Source organism: Notolepis coatsorum, assembly GCF_963971535.1.
Source record: "Notolepis coatsorum genome assembly, chromosome: 2".
Classification (NCBI taxonomy): domain Eukaryota; kingdom Metazoa; phylum Chordata; class Actinopteri; order Aulopiformes; family Paralepididae; genus Notolepis; species Notolepis coatsorum.
In genome coordinates this window covers 47,310,814-47,332,515 of record NC_140166.1, presented here as the reverse complement: position 1 = coordinate 47,332,515, position 21,702 = coordinate 47,310,814, and the positions used below count along the sequence as shown (strand labels likewise).

At 48.9% G+C, this 21,702-nt stretch overlaps 1 pseudogene across 1 annotated transcript; it reads left to right on the top strand.

Moving 5' to 3' along the window:
• The first annotated feature begins 15,769 nt into the window (after nucleotides 1-15,769).
• Nucleotides 15,770-17,554, top strand: LOC311223341 (chromosome-associated kinesin KIF4-like; annotated as a pseudogene). The gene has a single exon. The product of its transcript is annotated as a chromosome-associated kinesin KIF4-like (transcript).
• The last annotated feature ends 4,148 nt before the right edge of the window (nucleotides 17,555-21,702 follow it).

Here is a 21,702-nt window from a genome sequence, read left to right as displayed (position 1 = left end):
CACAGCGCATATATATATGGCGCAAGTAAAGTAGAACTTTCTTTTAGTCCATTAGTCCTTTACCCTCCAACCTAGTAACAGACGTAAAGCCTCACCCACGACGCACGTGTGGTGCAGTAAGGCCTACTTGGCCTCAGAATAGGCATTGAGACATCGTGTGGATTAATAGTTGAATTGTCATAGTTTGGCACTATACCGTCGAGTTGGACGTATTTCTATTAAGTTAATAATAGTCTATTATGTATGGTGCATCGTTCGGTTAGAGTTATAAAGTGAGCAGTACCCCCCATCGTTCCTGACGTTATCTGGAGTCTTAACCAGGCTGGGCAGACCACGTGTGGTGCTTGCATCCAAGGAGCTCCGGGCCAGGACGAGTGGACCTGTACATTGGATTACTTTACCCGGACGACGGCGAGCCTTCCACGGCTTGGATTATCTACATGCTTTGGGTGCTTTGATTATTCCATGGATAACGGCCAACACTGCTGAGTGTTGGAACTACCCCCCGGAGAGGAGTCCAGGTGAGACGGCGCTCTACCCCGAGTGAGGTCGCCTCACGTCTCTTCGTTGTGGACCGGCAGCTACCGTCCACCAGAGGGTCCAGCTGTATTCATCTGTGGACCGAGGTTCTGTGGGCACCGTGTTCAGAACTCTGAATTCTCCCAAGAAATCGTCGGCCAGATGGGATACCGCCAGCGGCTCTTCTAACCCCCCCCTACTGTCTTACAACCAGCGGGACCCCCCCCCCTTTAGTGTATCCAGCTATAATCATTTAAGTACCATCGCTATAGTTCCCTAAAGAACCAGGTTGTATACTTGCTCCCTGCGTAACCAGAGATTGGACATTCAATGTTGATTTACCTACGAATACTCATTTGCCTTACAAGTGCATTTCAAATCATAAATGTCATTAAGTGAGCGTTGTATATACCCTTTGCTATATAAAATATTCGATTTATACATTTGTGTGGACTTCGTTTCATCAGGTGGGAAAGTGTTCATCATATCTATATCATGTACTGGATGGCCAGAAGTTAAAGTACAAGCGGTAGTGGTTTAATAATACCATACTTATCAATACAGTCAGGGAATTGTACCCCTCAGTTACAATTGGTCCTTCGAGCCGGATGGTAACTAGTGTAATATTAATATAGTGTTATTAATATTGAAATGGCCTATGATGAACACTCCACGAAACGGTCCTCCTAACGTAGAACGCCCGCAGCGCAGACGACAGCCACCTCAGTACTTAGAGGACTACGCTGTCAGTCAACTACCTAACCTTCGACAAATGGTAAACGCGGTAAAAGTAGAAAGTAAAATTATGTCTGACCTTAACAACCAGGTTTCCCCGACCACAGAGGCCCTAGTGGGTTCTAATGTAACTGACCAAGCTCACGGTGGGGACCAGGAGGGAGCTGACATGCCTTTACCCCCCGCCAATACCGAAGAAGTAGTCCCCGACCAGCCCCGGGAGGAAGACAACCCTACAGAGAGAGAACTCTGCACGGAAGAAGAGGAGGAGAGCGCCGAGGAAATAGAGCTCCAGGACTCCCCAACGAGCGGCTCACCCAGGAGCGGCTCACCTCTACAACCGTCTTCCCCCAGCGAAGCGGAGAGGATGCTACAACAGGCGTTCCTCGTCAGCCTGACAGCCTCTACTGAACGCGATCGACTTCAGGGTGAACGCGATCGACTTCAGGGCGAACGCGATCGACTCCAAGCACAGATGCTTATCGAGCGCGAACAACTCCAAGCGCAGCAACGGAGCGAAGAAGAGCGCATACGCCTGGAGATGAGACGCCTTCAGACGGAAGAGAATATGGCAAGAGACCGGGCCGACGCCCAGCGCGCCGCTGCCGGTGCCCAAAGAGAAGCAGATCTCACCAAGCGCGAAGCCGAGCGCGACAAGTTACAAGCGCAGCTAATGGAGCAGCTGATCCTCAAGGCAACACCCTCTCCCTCCGCCAGGGGTTCAAGGAACTCGTCGAGACAACAGTCAAGGGCAGCGTCTCCTAACCGAACAAGCGACCCTGAACTTGACCAACAGACCAAGCCTATACCCCCCGCAGACCCCCTTCCCAGACCGGTCCAAGCGAGACCCAGCTACAAGGAAGGAGCGGCATACACTGCGGAGAAGCTAAATAAACGACTACAGGATCTAGAGGACCTGATAGAAGAAGAAGAGGGAGAGGAGGAGAACCAAGCCCGACGACAGCACAGTACTCCACCGGACCAGGAGGTCCAGTACAGCCCAGGCTATACCCCCGCGGCGCTGCGCTACAGACCCCCGACTCTATTCACGGGTGAGCACGACGCACGACCAGCCCCGAGGAATAGCACCTGGACCAGCAGGCCATGGTACCCTGCCGGTACCAGCCCACAGAGAGGCGCAAGAGGAGACTCGCCTAGGAGGTCTCTCCCCCAACGCTCGCCAATGTATCAGCCATCCACGGCGTCATACATTGCCACGCCGACGTTTCCAGACTTCACCTATGAGAATCGAGCACAGTACACGGAGCTCCGGATGTGCTTAGAGACAATGATGGTGGACGTCGTTGATGAACGCCACAAGTATGCAATATTACTGAAGCACCTGAAAGTACCGCGAGCGCACAATATAGCGCTAGCCTATGCCACCTCTACGACCCCATACACCGCGGCTCTAGCAGCGCTGGACCAGAGATATGGACGTATATGGGATTACGTAATCCAAGAGATAAGGCATATTGATCGCCTACCCCCAGCAACAGACAATCGCTCATTAGACGACCTGTCAATCAAAGTGCAGTCCCTGGTAGGGATGCTGGGAGCGCAACGGGAAAAGGGCATGCACGAGCTATACGCCAACTCTAACGTCGAGAGGATTTTAGAGAAGCTGCCACCCGCAAGACAAGAGCGTTTTAGGCGGCAGAGAGACCACCGTGATCCTAACGGCCCCGAACCATCCCTCCTTGATCTAGCCGACTTCCTGGCGAGAGAAGTCAGCAGCTTACGACTGGATACGTTCGTGCGGAGCACGCCAAGCTCCAGAGAGGGACCCAGGAGAATAAACGATGGAAGAAGATCGGTGACTGTCATGCACCAATCAGAGTCAATACCGAGCAGTAAGAGCCACAGTACCCCCTCGAGAAAAGAGAAGTGGAAGATGGTGTGCCCCTACTGTGAGAAAGAACACTGGCTGTCACAATGTGACCTGTTCACAAAGATGAATGCAGAAGAAGTGAGTCAATGGATAAAGTCCAACAGGCGCTGTTACCGATGTGCGCGCAGTCACATGGCAGCCGAATGCCGCCTAAAGAAAAGGTGCAGTCGGTGCGACGGAGCCCATCTAGATGTATTACACGACAGTAACAGAAGAAGGCCTGCACCTGCACCATCGAGCGGCACCAAGGCAAGTGTCATGTACATTGACCCCGCCAGCAGCAGCGGCGCCCAAGTGCTCTTAAAGGTAGTCCGTGTGACATTGAGCTACCAAGATAAAGTCATGGACACTTACGCCGTCCTTGATGACGGGTCAGAGAAGACCCTTCTGCTCACGTCCGCTGCGGCCCAGCTGGGACTGCGGGGGAGCGAGAACCAAATGACGATTCGGACAATAAGAAGAGATTTAAAGACGATAAAGGGCGAGAATGTCTCCTTCACTATCGCAGCAAGCGGGCAGCCAGAGCAACGGTATAGGATTACAAATGCTTTCACCAGCCAAGAAATAGGACTATCGCAGTACACCTACCCCATCGCCAAGCTGATGGATAAATATGTGCACCTGCGTCAACTACCTATCCCGCTCATAGACGGCGCCACCCCGACCCTGCTGATAGGCTCCGACCATGCAGACCTCATCGTCCCGATTGACCGGGTCCATACAGGACCCCGAGGCTGTCCTGCAGCAGTCGAGACCCGCCTAGGGTGGACACTACAAGGCCCCCTCGCTAAATCTCTCAACCGAACAGCAGCCACTAGCTGCCTCCACTCCAGAACGACAGAAGAAGACACCACTCTCCTGCAGCATGTCGAGAGGCTATGGACACTAGAGACAATGCCCTTTAAGAACGAAAAGAAAGACATTCGTTCTAAAGAAGACATTTACGCCATCAACCTACTCGAGCAAGGGACAAAGAGAGTCACAGTCGGCGGAGTGATGAGATACGCAACTCCACTCCTGAGGCGAGAGGGAATGCCCACCTTTCACGCAAAGAAAGACGCCACGGAGCGGTATCTATTGAACACAGAGCGGCGCCTAGCCAAAGACCCCGCTCAAGAGAGTGTGTACCGCGCTGAGATTGTGAAGCTAATCACAGCGGGACACGTGACAAAGATTGACATTAAAGAGGCCGATCAGACGACCGAATCATGGTACGTGCCGCACCACAAGGTCCACCACAACGGCAAGGATCGCATTGTGTTTAACTGCAGCTACCAGATCGGATCCCAAAATCTGAATAAAGAGCTCTTGCCCGGCCCCACACTCGGCCCCTCCCTACTGGGCGTGCTACTGCGCTTCCGCCAGGACAAGGTGGCTATCAGCGGGGATATCAAAGGGATGTTCCTGCAGGTGAGACTAGTGGAGGAGGACAAGCCCCTGCTGCGGTTCCTATGGAGAGAGAGGATCGGAGATGAGAACCCAGCCATCTACCAGTGGGAAGTACTCCCCTTCGGAACCACATGCAGCCCGTGCTGTGCTACATTTGCACTACAGAAACACGTCGCAGAGGACCCAGCAGCAGATGAAGAGGTCCGACACAGTGTGAAGAACAGTTTCTACGTGGACAACTGTTTACAAAGCGTTTCGACTCAAGAAGAAGCCGAGGCTCTCCTAATCAAGCTATGCGCCTCCCTGATCAAAGGCGGCTTTGATCTCAGGCAGTGGGCCAGCAGTGACCCGCACGTATTGCGCAGCCTCTCCCCCGCGGACAAGGCTGCCAGCAGCGAGACCTGGATGGCGACCATCCCAGGAGAAGCCCAAGAAATGACACTAGGACTAGTCTGGCGCTTCAAAACAGACTCGCTCCACTATAGACACAAACCCCTGACTCCAGAGCAGGGAAGGTCGGCGGCGACACCGACCACCAGACGGAGTGTGTACAGAACACTCGCCAGACAATATGACCCGTTGGGATGTATTCTACCTTACACCACCAGGGCAAAGATGATTGTACGAGCACTATGGGACAAGGACCAGGGCTGGGACGACCCAATACCCGCACACCTTGCCTCCACATGGAGAGAGTGGGAGACGGAACTCCGCTCACTCCCAGGCGTCAATATACGCCGCAGCTACTTCCCACCCACGGTGAGGCCAGAGACATGCAATATGGATCTACACGTCTTCAGCGACGCCTCCAAAGTAGCCTATGGATCGGTGGCCTACTTGCGTGCCCAAGAGAAGGGAGGAGAGATACACACTGCTTTCATCCTGGCTCGATCAAGAATAGCCCCACGAAAGCAACAATCTATCCCGCGTCTAGAGCTCTGCGCAGCCCTAGCAGGAGCGCATCTAGCCACGTTAATCCAACGTGAACTCACCATTCCGGTGCACAGAACAATCTTGTGGTCAGATTCCACGACAGTACTCACATGGATCAAGTCTGATTCATGCAGATACAAAGTCTTCGTGGGAGTCAGAGTCACCGAGATTCAAGAGTTAACAGAAGCAGCGAGCTGGCGGTATGTGGACACCAAACACAACCCAGCTGACGTCATCACCCGGGGAATGTCCCTGGATGACCTCACCCGTCGCAACATCTAAAGTGACGGACCAGAATTCCTCAAGCTCCCGGAAGAAGAGTGGCCTACGCCCACCCCACGGGAAGCAAGTAAAGAGGAGGCTGAGAACAAGAAACCTATGTTCTGTGGACTGAGCACAGTCGCCTCCACAGACCCCAACATAGATGACTGCATTACCCTACAGAGTGCGCAGCTAAAGACATTCCTGTGGCACCACCCAGAGATTCAGTCCACCACCGACATTTCAGCAGCTGACTACGAAGAAGCAGAACTTCTTCTACTACAACGAGCCCAGAGAGACTCGTTCCCCGATGAGCTAGACTGTCTACAGGGAGGAAAGCCCGTCCCATCAGACAGCAGACTGCTCCACCTGGCACCCGAGAGCGACGCCCATAATCTCATCAGAGTGGGTGGTCGCCTGCGGAGAGCCCCCGATCTACCGGATGACATTAAGTACCCGATAGTCTTGAACAGCCGACACAAGGTCACAGAGCTGATCATAAAGAAATACGACGAGGATGTACACCATGCAGGAGCAGAGAGAGTCTTCGCGGAGATCAGACGTCGCTATTGGATACTTCAAGGAAGAGAAGCGGTGCGACGCTTCCAGCGAACCTGTCTAGATGAGATACGCAACTCCACTCCTGAGGCGAGAGGGAATGCCCACCTTTCACGCAAAGAAAGACGCCACGGAGCGGTATCTATTGAACACAGAGCGGCGCCTAGCCAAAGACCCCGCTCAAGAGAGTGTGTACCGCGCTGAGATTGTGAAGCTAATCACAGCGGGACACGTGACAAAGATTGACATTAAAGAGGCCGATCAGACGACCGAATCATGGTACGTGCCGCACCACAAGGTCCACCACAACGGCAAGGATCGCATTGTGTTTAACTGCAGCTACCAGATCGGATCCCAAAATCTGAATAAAGAGCTCTTGCCCGGCCCCACACTCGGCCCCTCCCTACTGGGCGTGCTACTGCGCTTCCGCCAGGACAAGGTGGCTATCAGCGGGGATATCAAAGGGATGTTCCTGCAGGTGAGACTAGTGGAGGAGGACAAGCCCCTGCTGCGGTTCCTATGGAGAGAGAGGATCGGAGATGAGAACCCAGCCATCTACCAGTGGGAAGTACTCCCCTTCGGAACCACATGCAGCCCGTGCTGTGCTACATTTGCACTACAGAAACACGTCGCAGAGGACCCAGCAGCAGATGAAGAGGTCCGACACAGTGTGAAGAACAGTTTCTACGTGGACAACTGTTTACAAAGCGTTTCGACTCAAGAAGAAGCCGAGGCTCTCCTAATCAAGCTACGCGCCTCCCTGATCAAAGGCGGCTTTGATCTCAGGCAGTGGGCCAGCAGTGACCCGCACGTATTGCGCAGCCTCTCCCCCGCGGACAAGGCTGCCAGCAGCGAGACCTGGATGGCGACCATCCCAGGAGAAGCCCAAGAAATGACACTAGGACTAGTCTGGCGCTTCAAAACAGACTCGCTCCACTATAGACACAAACCCCTGACTCCAGAGCAGGGAAGGTCGGCGGCGACACCGACCACCAGACGGAGTGTGTACAGAACACTCGCCAGACAATATGACCCGTTGGGATGTATTCTACCTTACACCACCAGGGCAAAGATGATTGTACGAGCACTATGGGACAAGGACCAGGGCTGGGACGACCCAATACCCGCACACCTTGCCTCCACATGGAGAGAGTGGGAGACGGAACTCCGCTCACTCCCAGGCGTCAATATACGCCGCAGCTACTTCCCACCCACGGTGAGGCCAGAGACATGCAATATGGATCTACACGTCTTCAGCGACGCCTCCAAAGTAGCCTATGGATCGGTGGCCTACTTGCGTGCCCAAGAGAAGGGAGGAGAGATACACACTGCTTTCATCCTGGCTCGATCAAGAATAGCCCCACGAAAGCAACAATCTATCCCGCGTCTAGAGCTCTGCGCAGCCCTAGCAGGAGCGCATCTAGCCACGTTAATCCAACGTGAACTCACCATTCCGGTGCACAGAACAATCTTGTGGTCAGATTCCACGACAGTACTCACATGGATCAAGTCTGATTCATGCAGATACAAAGTCTTCGTGGGAGTCAGAGTCACCGAGATTCAAGAGTTAACAGAAGCAGCGAGCTGGCGGTATGTGGACACCAAACACAACCCAGCTGACGTCATCACCCGGGGAATGTCCCTGGATGACCTCACCCGTCGCAACATCTAAAGTGACGGACCAGAATTCCTCAAGCTCCCGGAAGAAGAGTGGCCTACGCCCACCCCACGGGAAGCAAGTAAAGAGGAGGCTGAGAACAAGAAACCTATGTTCTGTGGACTGAGCACAGTCGCCTCCACAGACCCCAACATAGATGACTGCATTACCCTACAGAGTGCGCAGCTAAAGACATTCCTGTGGCACCACCCAGAGATTCAGTCCACCACCGACATTTCAGCAGCTGACTACGAAGAAGCAGAACTTCTTCTACTACAACGAGCCCAGAGAGACTCGTTCCCCGATGAGCTAGACTGTCTACAGGGAGGAAAGCCCGTCCCATCAGACAGCAGACTGCTCCACCTGGCACCCGAGAGCGACGCCCATAATCTCATCAGAGTGGGTGGTCGCCTGCGGAGAGCCCCCGATCTACCGGATGACATTAAGTACCCGATAGTCTTGAACAGCCGACACAAGGTCACAGAGCTGATCATAAAGAAATACGACGAGGATGTACACCATGCAGGAGCAGAGAGAGTCTTCGCGGAGATCAGACGTCGCTATTGGATACTTCAAGGAAGAGAAGCGGTGCGACGCTTCCAGCGAACCTGTCTAGACTGCCGAAAGTGGCGCGCGCAGCCCAGCATACCCCGGATGGCTGACTTACCTCCCTGTCGCCTCCGACTCGGCGACAAGCCATTCCACTCCACAGGCATGGACTGTTTTGGCCCGTTGTATATAAAGAGAGGAAGAGGAACCGAGAAGCGGTGGGGTATTGTATTCAAATGCATGACCACCAGAGCGATCCATATCGAACTCCTTCCGACCATGAGCACAGACTCATTCCTTATGGCCTTCCGAAGATTCACATCACGGAAAGGAAAACCGTCTACATTGTTGTCTGATCACGGGACAAACTTCAAAGGCGGAGAAAGAGAGCTGAGAGAGAGCTTCCAAGCTATGGGCCCAGAACTTAAGACCCACCTCGCTCCATCCCAGATTGACTTCCAGTTTAATCCCCCGAACGCACCCCACTTCGGTGGAACCTGGGAACGAGAAGTACGTTCTATAAAGACAGCCCTGTACGCCGTGCTTGGGGCCCAGACTGTGGCGGAGGAAGTCCTAATGACAGTCCTCACGGAGATCGAGGGAGTATTGAACTCCAAGCCCCTCGGCTACGTCTCCAGTGATGTAGCAGATGTCGACCCAGTCACCCCCAACACACTCTTAATGGGGCGGCTGGACCCCGCGCTACCCCAGACAATGTACAGGCCTGAAGAAGCGAACGGCCGAAGAATGTGGAGGTACAGTCAAGTGCTAGCTGACAAGTTTTGGAACAGCTTCCTACTCCACTACCTACCGTCTCTACAGACCCGCCAGAAGTGGGTAAAAGAGAGAGACAATTTGACAGAAGGAACAGTCGTCATGATTATCGACCAGTCACTACCCAGAGCTATGTGGCCGGCTGGCCGCGTAAGCAAAGTGATCACCGGTGCCGATGGCAAGGTCCGAGCAGCTGAAGTGCTCGTCCAAGGGCGAACTTACACACGACCCGTGGCGAGGCTAATAGAACTGCCCAGACTCCCAGACACTATCGATGATGACCATGACCCCATGACTTTGTGAGTTGACTGACCCTTACAGCGGACCTTGAGTGGTAGACAGTGCGGTTAATCTGTCTCTGTTTAGCTAATTAGGTGGGACTAATTAGGGGGCGGCTGTTGTGAAGGATCAGATTAAACCGAATATATATATTTATTTATGGATATATATTTAATAGTATTTGTATATCGTTTGATATCCCCTGTATATTCCTTGTACAATATGCACTGAATATCCCTTTAGTCTACTAACAGCCCATAATAGTTTCATTCTACCATTGGACGAGAACCTGGCGCCAGCAGCCATGCCCCTTGGTTCAAGTTCAATCGTGCCGACCAACATGTCGTGGCAAGCCCGGTTCCGCGTAGGAATACGTCTGGCGAAATACGAATGGTACTATTTGTTCACAGCGCATATATATATGGCGCAAGTAAAGTAGAACTTTCTTTTAGTCCATTAGTCCTTTACCCTCCAACCTAGTAACAGACGTAAAGCCTCACCCACGACGCACGTGTGGTGCAGTAAGGCCTACTTGGCCTCAGAATAGGCATTGAGACATCGTGTGGATTAATAGTTGAATTGTCATAGTTTGGCACTATACCGTCGAGTTGGACGTATTTCTATTAAGTTAATAATAGTCTATTATGTATGGTGCATCGTTCGGTTAGAGTTATAAAGTGAGCAGTACCCCCCATCGTTCCTGACGTTATCTGGAGTCTTAACCAGGCTGGGCAGACCACGTGTGGTGCTTGCATCCGAGGAGCTCCGGGCCAGGACGAGTGGACCTGTACATTGGATTACTTTACCCGGACGACGGCGAGCCTTCCACGGCTTGGATTATCTACATGCTTTGGGTGCTTTGATTATTCCATGGATAACGGCCAACACTGCTGAGTGTTGGAACTACCCCCCGGAGAGGAGTCCAGGTGAGACGGCGCTCTACCCCGAGTGAGGTCGCCTCACGTCTCTTCGTTGTGGACCGGCAGCTACCGTCCACCAGAGGGTCCAGCTGTATTCATCTGTGGACCGAGGTTCTGTGGGCACCGTGTTCAGAACTCTGAATTCTCCCAAGAAATCGTCGGCCAGATGGGATACCGCCAGCGGCTCTTCTAACCCCCCCCTACTGTCTTACAACCAGCAGGACCCCCCCCCCCTTTAGTGTATCCAGCTATAATCATTTAAGTACCATCGCTATAGTTCCCTAAAGAACCAGGTTGTATACTTGCTCCCTGCGTAACCAGAGATTGGACATTCAATGTTGATTTACCTACGAATACTCATTTGCCTTACAAGTGCATTTCAAATCATAAATGTCATTAAGTGAACGTTGTATATACCCTTTGCTATATAAAATATTCGATTTATACATTTGTGTGGACTTCGTTTCATCAGGTGGGAAAGTGTTCATCATATCTATATCATGTACTGGATGGCCAGAAGTTAAAGTACAAGCGGTAGTGGTTTAATAATACCATACTTATCAATACAGTCAGGGAATTGTACCCCTCAGTTACAGTTACCATGTCTAATGTTACCCTGTATGTTACCATGTATATTACCATGTATAATGTTACCATGTCTAATGTTACCCTGTATGTTACCCTGTATGTTACCATGTATATTACCATGTATAATGTTACCATTTATAATGTTACCATGTCTAATGTTACCCTGTATGTTACCATGTATGTTACCATGTATGTTACCATGTCTAATGTTACCATGTATGTTACCATGTATGTTACCATGTATGTTACCATGTATAATGTTACCATTTATAATGTTACCATGTATGATGTTCAGGCCTACCAGACCATGCAGCCTGCATGGTAGAGCTAGTTTGGTCCAACAACACTCAAACCTTTGAGTGTCCAAAAGGTGATAAGTCCTGGGTTGATCCACATCTTAGAAAAGGAAAGGAAAAAGAAGTAATCCACTGGGAAACACCACTGTAGCTGAACTGTCCTTGGTTACTGGAGAATCCTTTAGGAGGCCTGGAAAAATCCCTCCTTCCTCTCACAATAGCCGTAAGCAAACAAAACTCCATGAGGCCATGATTCCAATCCAAGATGGCCCCCTGATGGTTAGGACCGCCCCTAACCACACCCATACCTGGAATCTTAAAGGTCAAGTGACTCAAATATGCTGACATTGGCATATCCTAACATATTGGGCCCACACTTCATTTATCAACACATTGACATCTTCTTCATAAAGTAACGCATGTTACACATCCCCCCCACCAAGCGTAGTACCACTGCCATAAAACATTTTCATGTTCTCAACATGCAAGGTTTCATGGGTGTTAGGACTGCTATCCATGGCTACTCTGTAGTTCACTGACCCTAAACGTCTGAGAACTGTGGCTGGCCCTCTCCACTTTGGAGCAAGTTTTGCCATAAACATGGCCTTGGCATCAGACTGTGGGTGCAACTTAACCCATACCTTCTCTCCTACTTGGTATGTGACAGGAGACCTCCTTCTATTGTAGCTTCGAGCTTGATGCTCCTGGGCCTGAGCCACATTTTGCTGAACTTGTTGCAGGATTTGCTGTTGCCTTTCTAACATGGAGTAGGCCTTTTGGTCCGGCTTGGGAGGCTGATATAGAAGTCGCTCCAGGGGTCCTTTCAATTTTCTTCCCAGCGCAATCTCTGCGGGAGTGAACCTAGTACTCTCATGGTAGGCGGTGTTGATGGCAAAGCGGAACTCGCCCAACCACAGATCCCAATCCTGATGCTGATCTTTGACGTAAGAGGCCACCATGGTCTTCAGGTTTCTGTTGACTCTCTCGGTCAAGTTAGTTTGGGGGTGGTAGCTTGTGGTCAGTTTTTTTTACTACACCCCACTGGCGACAGAGTTCTTTTAAGAGATGGCTGGTGAACTGTGGGCCCCTGTCAGATAAGAGGTACTTTGGGGTTCCCCAGCGAAGGAAGATCTCCTGTCTGAGGATATGTCTTATCTTTGGTGTTTTGGAGTCTCGTAAAGGGAAGTGTTCCACCCACTTAGAACAGTAGTCTACTATAACCAGAAGATACTGATTCCCCTTCTTACTTCTGGGGAAAGGACCCATCAAGTCAATCCCCAACATCTCCCCTGGTTCGCTGACCGTGGTGGACTGAAGGAAACCCGCCGGTTTCTGACACCCAGGTTTGTACTGCTGGCATATGAGACAGTTCTTTGTATAGGCCCACAAATCATTCCTGACTTGAGGCCAGTAGGCTACCTCCAGCAGTCGCAACAGTGTCTTCAGCCTTCCCATGTGACCACTAAGAGGGTTGTCATGATAATACTTCAGAAAGGACTCCCTTAGATTCTAGGCACGAAAAGCTGTAACTTGTGGCCTAGAGTTTGACCAGGTATTTGTCTGAACAGGATTCCATTTTCAAGAACATAGACTATCCGACCTGCTTTAGGATTTCCTTTTTCTATCTCCTCCATCAACGCTTGGGATTCTGCGTCAGAAGCTTGGGCGCCAGCAATCTCTGCCCAATCCGCATCCCGAAGAATCACTTTTGTTCTGCTTGGTCACACAGGCCGCAGCGATGGAGTCTGGGGTTGTGAATGCCTGTGACAAAGCATCAGGTACCATGTTCAATTTTCCCTTCCGGTACACCACCTGGAAATCAAAATCCTGAAGCCGAATGGTCCACCTGATGAGCCTTGATGTGGGTTTGGGGTTGTTGAAAGCCCAAACAAGGGCAGCGTGGTCGGTAATTACTTCAAACCGTTGACCCTCGATCAAGGCCCGCCACTTCTCCACGGCCCATACAACAGCAAGACATTCTCGCTCTGCGACAGAATAGTTGATTTCAGCTGGCTTCAACAATCTTGAGGCAAAAGCAAGAACATGGTCCTGTCCGTCTCTCTGCTGGGTCAGTACGGCTCCTAAGCCAATCCCACTAGCATCGGTCTGCAGTGTGAATTAGTGCACTGCAACCTTGCCCAGGTCCGACGGGGCCCGGCCCGGCCCGGCGGGTTCGGGCTGGGTAGGGCTTTTTTTTTATAAATAATTCGGGCTCGGCCGGGCCCGGGCACCGCCGTTTTTTCTTTTTTTTCTTTTTTTTATTGCGTTTTTTTTTCTTTTTCATATAACTAGGGTTATAGGATAACCTTCGTTTTAAGATTCGCTTTCTCTTTTGCGCCAGAGAAACATTTGGATGTAATTACTGCAGCGCGCAGGGAGAACTCAGGGGACAAGTTCAACTCGATTGGTTGTGTTGGAATATAGCCAGTTGGCGAACGTTTTAATTTGTTCTTGGGATGTATGTAGCCGGTTTTGTTAACGGTGTTCAACGCATTGCTGACGTGGTGAGTGATGTTTGCTATTTGCTGGGTCGCGACTCGCTACCTGTTTTGTTGTGATTTTCATTACGTTGCTCTGCTCGAAATCTGATTTCTGTTTTCTGTTTGTTTGTTTGACTGAGTAGGCTATTGTGTGTCGTGTGTGTGTGTGTGTGTGTCAAAGAAGATGCTATAGCCTTCAATACGTTTTACGAGGCTGATGTGTGAGTCAGTCTATATAAGCGAGCACTGGGAGAGACGGCATTGCGAAACAGGCTATGTAAATGCTTCTTAGTTTTGTTTATTTATTACGTTCATATAAAACCGTGTTTCGAATATTTAAAACAAATACAAAAAAAATTATATTTTAATAATAATAATAATAAAAAAAAAATCAGGTTTTCACGCGGGCTAGGGCTTAAAATATTATTTACAGTCTGGCTTATTTTCGGGCAGGGCCTGAAGTTCACGGGCTCGGGCAGGGCTCGGGCTTTATTTCAAGGCCCTTGCAGACCACTAGTGTGAATGGAAGGCTGTAGTCTGGCTGTTGCAAGATAGGAGCTGACTGGAGTGCTGCCTTGAGGTCCTCGAATGCGCCTTGGCACTCTGGTGTCCATTGCCATTTTACATCTTTCTTTTTCAGGGCATTAAGGGCTGCAGACCGTTCTGCAAACCTAGGAATGAACCTATGGTACCAGCCCACCATTCCCAGAAAATGTGCAACCTCCGGTAGTGTCCTGGGAGTAGGAAAGGCCTGGACTGCCTCAACCTTTTGGTTGTCAGTGACAATTCCCTCGGTAGTCACAATGTGTCCAAGGAACTGCAAGCGGTGTTGCATTAAGTTGCACTTCTTGAGGTTCAAGATGAGGTTTGCCTTCTGCAGGCGGAGAAAAACATCAGCCAGATCCTGAAGGTGCTGTGCTTCAGATTTTGAATAGACTATAATGTCATCTATGTAAACAAAGCACGTGACTCCCTTAAGATCGGCTAGCACCACTTCCATTAAGCGCTGAAATGTAGCAGCAGCATTCTTCAAGCCAAAAGGCATGACTCTAAATTCAAAGAGTCCGGCATGGGTCACAAAGGCAGTTTTCTGCTGACTGGCTGGATCCATCCTCACCTGCCAGTAGCCACTTTTGAGGTCTAAGGTGCTGAACACCTTTGCACCATTTAGCGATTCCAAGATTTCATGAATGTTTGGCATAGGGTAGGCGTCAAGAGGGGTCTTGGAGTTGAGACCCCTATAGTCCACACAGGGGCGATCACCTCCATCCTTTTTCTTAACGATTACCATAGGCGCAGCCCAGGGAGACTTGGAAGGTTGGATAATTCCTTTTTCCAGCATGGACTTCACTTCCCTATCCACCACAGCCTTTTTCTTCGGTGAGACCCGATATGCTTTTTTTTTAACTGGCTGCTCATCTGTCGTTTGGATGGTGTGTGTCACCACCTCTGTTTGCCCAAGCTGCTCTGAACAGACCTTTGGCCACTGGAGTAGAAGGTGATGTAGGGCTTCCTTGGTGGACTGATCCACGTTAGCCTTGCTGACAAGTACTTGGAGATTGACTTCTTGCTGGGCTACAGGGGGTGCTGCTAAGTACAGTCCCACCAAGGGCTTCCTCTTTTCATCCCAGTGACCCTCCCATCCTACCTCCTCTTGAAGAAAGCGATGGAACTGGAGTTTCCCTCCATGCCTAATCCCATATGTCCCCGACTTAAAGTCAAGTTGGATTCCCGTCTTAAACAGGAAGTCCTAAAACAACTGGGAAGGCCAAGTGTTCTTTGCTCACAGAGTGCAGACAGAGTGCGTCCTTGAGGAACAGCAGCAGGAACACCAGCACATCAAGAGGGGACCTTATGCCTAGAGGGCGCTGTTTGACGGTGTTACACATTCTACCTTTTAATTGCAGCAGCAGGAACCCCAGCAGCATCCCCACATCATCATGTCCTGTGAGGACAAGGTGATCCCCATGCAGGTGAACGAGGGTTGTGGGAGCTGCCTGACCTTCGTGCCGGGAGAGCCGCAGGCATGTTCCAGTCCTTATGTAAGCACCTCCAAACTGCACCTGGTGGATCTGGCTGGTTCTGAGCGGGTGAAGAAAACCAAGGAGCAGGGGGACCGTCTGAAGGAAGATTCTCTGGGAGGAAACAGCCACACCCTGATGATCGCCTGCGTCAGCCCTGCGGACTCCAACATGGAGGAGACCCTCAACACCGTGCGGTACGCGGGCCGAGCCCGCAAGATCAAAAACAAGCCTGTGGTCAACGTGGACCCCGACCACTGCGGAGATGACACGCTTGAAACAGCTGGTCCAGGAGCTACAAGTGAGGCTTCTCCACGCGCAGGGGGGCGTGGCCCCGGAGCTCTCTGGTGTGGAGTCAGCGGACAGCTTGGCGAAGCTCCTGGAGAAAAACCGCACGCTGCAGGAGGAGAACCACAAGCTGGGCCGGGAGCTGAGTGAGGCGGTCGAGAAGATCATCCTGATGGAGCATGCAAATGACAAAATGCAAAGCATATTTGAAGAGCTTAGGCAACATGAAGCATGTAAACTGGATCTTCAGAATGTGTTGGAAACTCTGGACGACCAGGACCTGAAGGACAAGCTGGAGGTGATGAGGAACCTGCAGGACACCATCCTGGAGCTGCAGAGTGAGAGCGCTGGTATCGCTGCCTCCATCGAGGCCATGGCGTCAGAAGGTGGCCTTCCTGGTGAGGCCTGTGGGGACGGCGTCGCCGGCTCCCTGGAGAACACCCCTGGAAGTGACTCCCCACAGACCGCGGCCGATAAGCCCTCCTCCGGAGACAGCTACACCACCCACCACGCCCTGCGCCAGGCCCAGATGTCCAAGGAGCTGATCGAGCTCCACAAAGTCCTGGCCCTGAAGGAGGCCTTCGTGAAGAAGATCTGCCAGAATGACAACCAGTTGGACCCTCTGCAGTCTGAGCAGCAGAAGAACCTCCAGAGTCTGCAGTCTGCGTTTGAGAGTTTGCAGAAGGAGAAGGAAGTCCTCATCGTGGAGCTCCGTGCCAAAGCAGACCCAAAAACCAACCAGTCCAAGCTCAGCGAGCAGCGCAGGAAGCGGCTGCAGGAGCTGGAGGCTCAGATGCAGGACATGAAGAACAAGCTGCTGGAGCAAAACAAGCTGCTGAAGATGGAGACGTCCGTCAAGAACATGAGCAAGCTGATGACGGAGATACAGGCCATGAAGTCCCAGCGCGTGCAGCTGATGAAACAGTTGAGGGAGGAGTCCGACAAATTCAAGGTCTGGGGGAACAAGAAGGACAAGGAGGTGACCAAGCTCCAAGAGAAGGATCGTAAGCGGCAATATGAGATTGTGAAGTTGGAGAGGGACTTCCAGGCGCAGGCTAATATCCTCAGACGCAAAACTGAGAGGCCGCCGCTGCCGACAAGCGTCTGAAAGATGCCCTGCAGAAGAGGAGCGAGGTGGCGGAGAAGCGCAAAGGACAGCAGAGCAGAGGAGTCGAGGCCGCTGCCGCCAAGCTGAAGACCTGGCTCCTGAATGAAGTGGAGGTGCTGGTGAGCACAGAGGAGGCCCTGCAGAGGGAGATGGAGCTCAGGAACGCCCAGATAGCTAATCTCCAGCAGAAGATCATGGACGCGGACAGCGACGGACGCCTGAAGCAGCGCTGGGACAACATCACGTCCCTTCGTGGTTGCCATTTCTGTAACAAACTTGAAATAATAAACAAACCTGTTCAGCAATAAAGAATGAGAGTACTAGAACAGTGTTAAATTCAAAGTGTTGTATTAAACAAAAGGAGGATCAAAATAAATGGGGCACCCCACAGCAACGTATGGTACAACAAAAATCATCTCAAACCAATAAGAACGGTCCTGTCAGCTTTACAGTCCATTAGCCCCAACATAAATGTTACCATGTATAATGTACCGTGTATAATGTTACCCTGTATGTTACCATGTATGTTACCATGTATAATGTTACCATGTCTAATGTTACCCTGTATGTTACCATGTATGTTACCATGTATATTACCATGTATAATGTTACCATTTATAATGTTACCATGTCTAATGTTACCCTGTATGTTACCCTGTATGTTACCATGTATATTACCATGTATAATGTTACCATTTATAATGTTACCATGTCTAATGTTACCCTGTATGTTACCCTGTATGTTACCATGTCTAATGTTACCATGTATGTTACCATGTATGTTACCATGTATGTTACCATGTATAATGTTACCATTTATAATGTTACCATGTATGATGTTCAGGCCTACCAGACCATGCAGCCTGCATGGTAGAGCTAGTTTGGTCCAACAACACTCAAACATTTGAGTGTCCAAAAGGTGATAAGTCCTGGGTTGATCCACATCTTAGAAAAGGAAAGGAAAAAGAAGTAATCCACTGGGAAACACCACTGTAGCTGAACTGTCCTTGGTTACTGGAGAATCTTTTAGGAGGCCTGGAAAAATCCCGCCTTCCTCTCACAATAGCCGTAAGCAAACAAAACTCCATGAGGCCATGATTCCAATCCAAGATGGCCCCCTGATGGTTAGGACCGCCCCTAACCACACCCATACCTGGAATCTTAAAGGTCAAGTGACCCAAATATGCTGACATTGGCATATCCTAACATATTGGGCCCACACTTCATTTATCAACACATTGACATCTTCTTCATAAAGTAACGCATGTTACAACTCTACCAATAATAATAACACAATGACAGGTGAGACATATGTTACTCTACCAATAATAATAACACAATGACAGGTGAGACATATGTTACTCTATCAATAATAATAACACAATGACAGGTGAGACATATGTTACTCTATCAATAATAATAACACAATGACAGGTGAGACATATGTTACTCTATCAATAATAATAACAACACAATGACAGGTGAGACATATGTTACTCTATCAATAATAATAACACAATGACAGGTGAGACATATGTTACTCTACCAATAATAATAACACAATGACAGGTGAGACATATGTTACTCTACCAATAATAATAACACAATGACAGGTGAGACATATGTTACTCTATCAATAATAATAACACATTAACAGGTGAGACATATGTTACTCTATCAAGTGCCAGAGTCTGCGCATGGTTTAGCGGGCGCGATACAGTGACATCAATTGTTTGGCGTAGTCTGCCTGGGAATTGTAGTCATTTTCCAGGTTTATTTCGATGTAGTTCGAATGATAAGACCGGAAGTTACACGCTACTTTTGATTTGGTGTTGATAAAACAATAAATAACTGAACCAGGATAATTTCAATTTGTGCTAAATAAACTTTTACGTGTGCGTAAAATGTGCCAGATTTATTTTGTATTTGTTTGAATAACTTCGGTTAGGAAGGTCGCATCGTCACACGGTAAACGGAAACGGAAGCTGCCGAATCAGCTCTACAGTCTGGTAGAACGTTCTAGAGCAGGGGTCAGCAACCTTTTTGACATGGAGTGCCTGTTTGAAATATAGTTGTAACTAGTGTGCCTCAACAATATTCCATGCATCGTAATTTTTTTTCTCATAATCAGGTCTTTTTAATGATAATTTTTACATTATTACATCATTATTGTTATTGTTATTATTAACAATATTATTATGATGGTTGTATCAACCCTAAATCTGAGTTGGGGGGGGGGGGAATGCAATGCAGACAAACAGCTGCATACAGTGCGACCATTTCACTCACATTTGCCCATTCATTTTTCGACACATCACACACCATTGGTGTGTGTACTGTACGTGTGCTGTCATAGCTCCACCTACATGCCTAATGAAGAACACCAGGATGTGAATGGAGGGTGAATGTATATATGAGGTATATCGTGTAAATAAGTTTTGATTGATCGCAAGACTACACTGTAAAAAAATATATAATAATAAGTTACCAGAACTTAAAAATATTGAGTTCAGTTACTGTGCATTAAGGTTTTCAGTTTTCAATCCATAATAAGTTAACAGAAAAATAAGTACACAACCACATTATTTCAACCTAATATAACTATGTTTATTGTCATTGTTTTAAGAACACAAGTTGACTTGGTAATGCTCACATTTTGAGTAAAAAAATTGCTTTTAACATGTGCAATGTTCAATGAAATAGAAAAATAAATAATACAATTTGTTGATTAATCCCACTGGTCACAATGGTGACCGTAATAATGTTTTTGTTATAAGGCTCTGCAAATGTTACTGAATGATGTAGCAATGTATTTCCAGCTAAATTGAAATAATAAACAAATAAAGGGTCTCAATTAAATATGTGGTAGTAAAAAGAACCTGTGGGAGGAGTTCAACAAGATAAATGCGACAACAGTGCAAAATATTTCACTATAATATTTCAAAGCAAAAAAATAAAAATAAAATCATTTTCAGTTTTTTTTTTTTTTTTTTTTTTTTTATGCTGTCCCCTGTGCCTATGCAAATGCCCCCGCGTGCCTATGCAGGCACGCGTGCCTAGGGTTGCCTACCCCTGTTCTAGAGGATTCATTGATTGTAACAACAACAGCAGCCAACAGCAGCAGCCACACTTTTTCTGAGTTTGTTGGAGCAATTTTGAGTATCTTTTGACTTTTTTGGACCCATTTACCTTTGGCATCATGAGGCGAGCTGAACCGTGTCTGAGAGCCGTCTCCCAGTGGGATGATTATTACGATGATGACGAAGAATTGGATGCACTAATCGGGGTGGACTCTGGCTCTGAAATAGAAGAATCTGACGCTGATCCATCCTTTGGTACAGATGCTTTATTGTCTCACTCATTACTGTTCTGTCTGGGAAACACCACACATGTACAACGTTTGAATAAAACACTTAGTCTTAGTTGAAGATAATGTATTTTGTGATGGGAATTTATAATATAATGTGAGCAAAATAACAATTCTGATTCCAAAGTTGAATAAAAATGAGATAGATTTATTTCCTTATTTGATCACACAAGGAAATGCTCAGTTCAAAATCAGACCAGTGTAACAAATGGCTGACCACGAAGTGAGACCGAAGTCTTGTTGAAAACACAGTTGATACACAGTTGATACATATACATATGACGTAGAAGAAACAAAATGGCTGGTTAGAGAAATTAATAATACGACTATGTTATGGCTATAGCCTGGAAGGAAAACAGCTTCGTCTAACAGTTCCCATAACCTTGGGTTATGGCTCTGAAGAAACACAATCCCGTGACCTATAGTCTGGGCCTTTATAATAGAATACTCATTGAACTGTCTATGTGGCTTATGGCCTATATGGCAGAACATAGTGTAATACACAAGGACAGGGACGTGCACAGGACTTTAGAGGGGCAGGTGCTCAAAGGCTGAAAAGGGCACTACACTTGTGCGTATATATTAACCGAGCGCGCATAGCGCGCGAGCGTGATTTTTAAGGGCCCTTTTCGGGCGGGGGCCCCCTTTTTATGCTTTTTGGGGGGTTTTGGTGATCAAATATTGAATATTGAACTATAATAAGCAGTGCAGGAGCTCACTTATCCTTGAAAGACACTTTTATCACTGACTTAAAAGGCCCATACATCTCCATACATGTTCAGGGGGGAGGGAATAAGTGCTTACCCTACAGACCCCAAGAAGTGCTGTATATTCTGTATTGCAATGCATTTTTTATTCCAATCCCGATGTGAGGATTCTGTGAGGATTGGTTAATTCCCCGCCACACGCTTCTTCAAGGTACTGTGTTGATTGGTGCATTCCCCGCCACACGCTTCAGGAGCGATTACCAATTCCATCACGCACCTGTCGTAGTTTGTGATTAGCGCTCCAGAGGCTTCATATACTGGGACCTTCTTTCAATCGTTGTCGGGTCGTTTTGATTACTACTGCTACTGCCTGCCTTCCCCC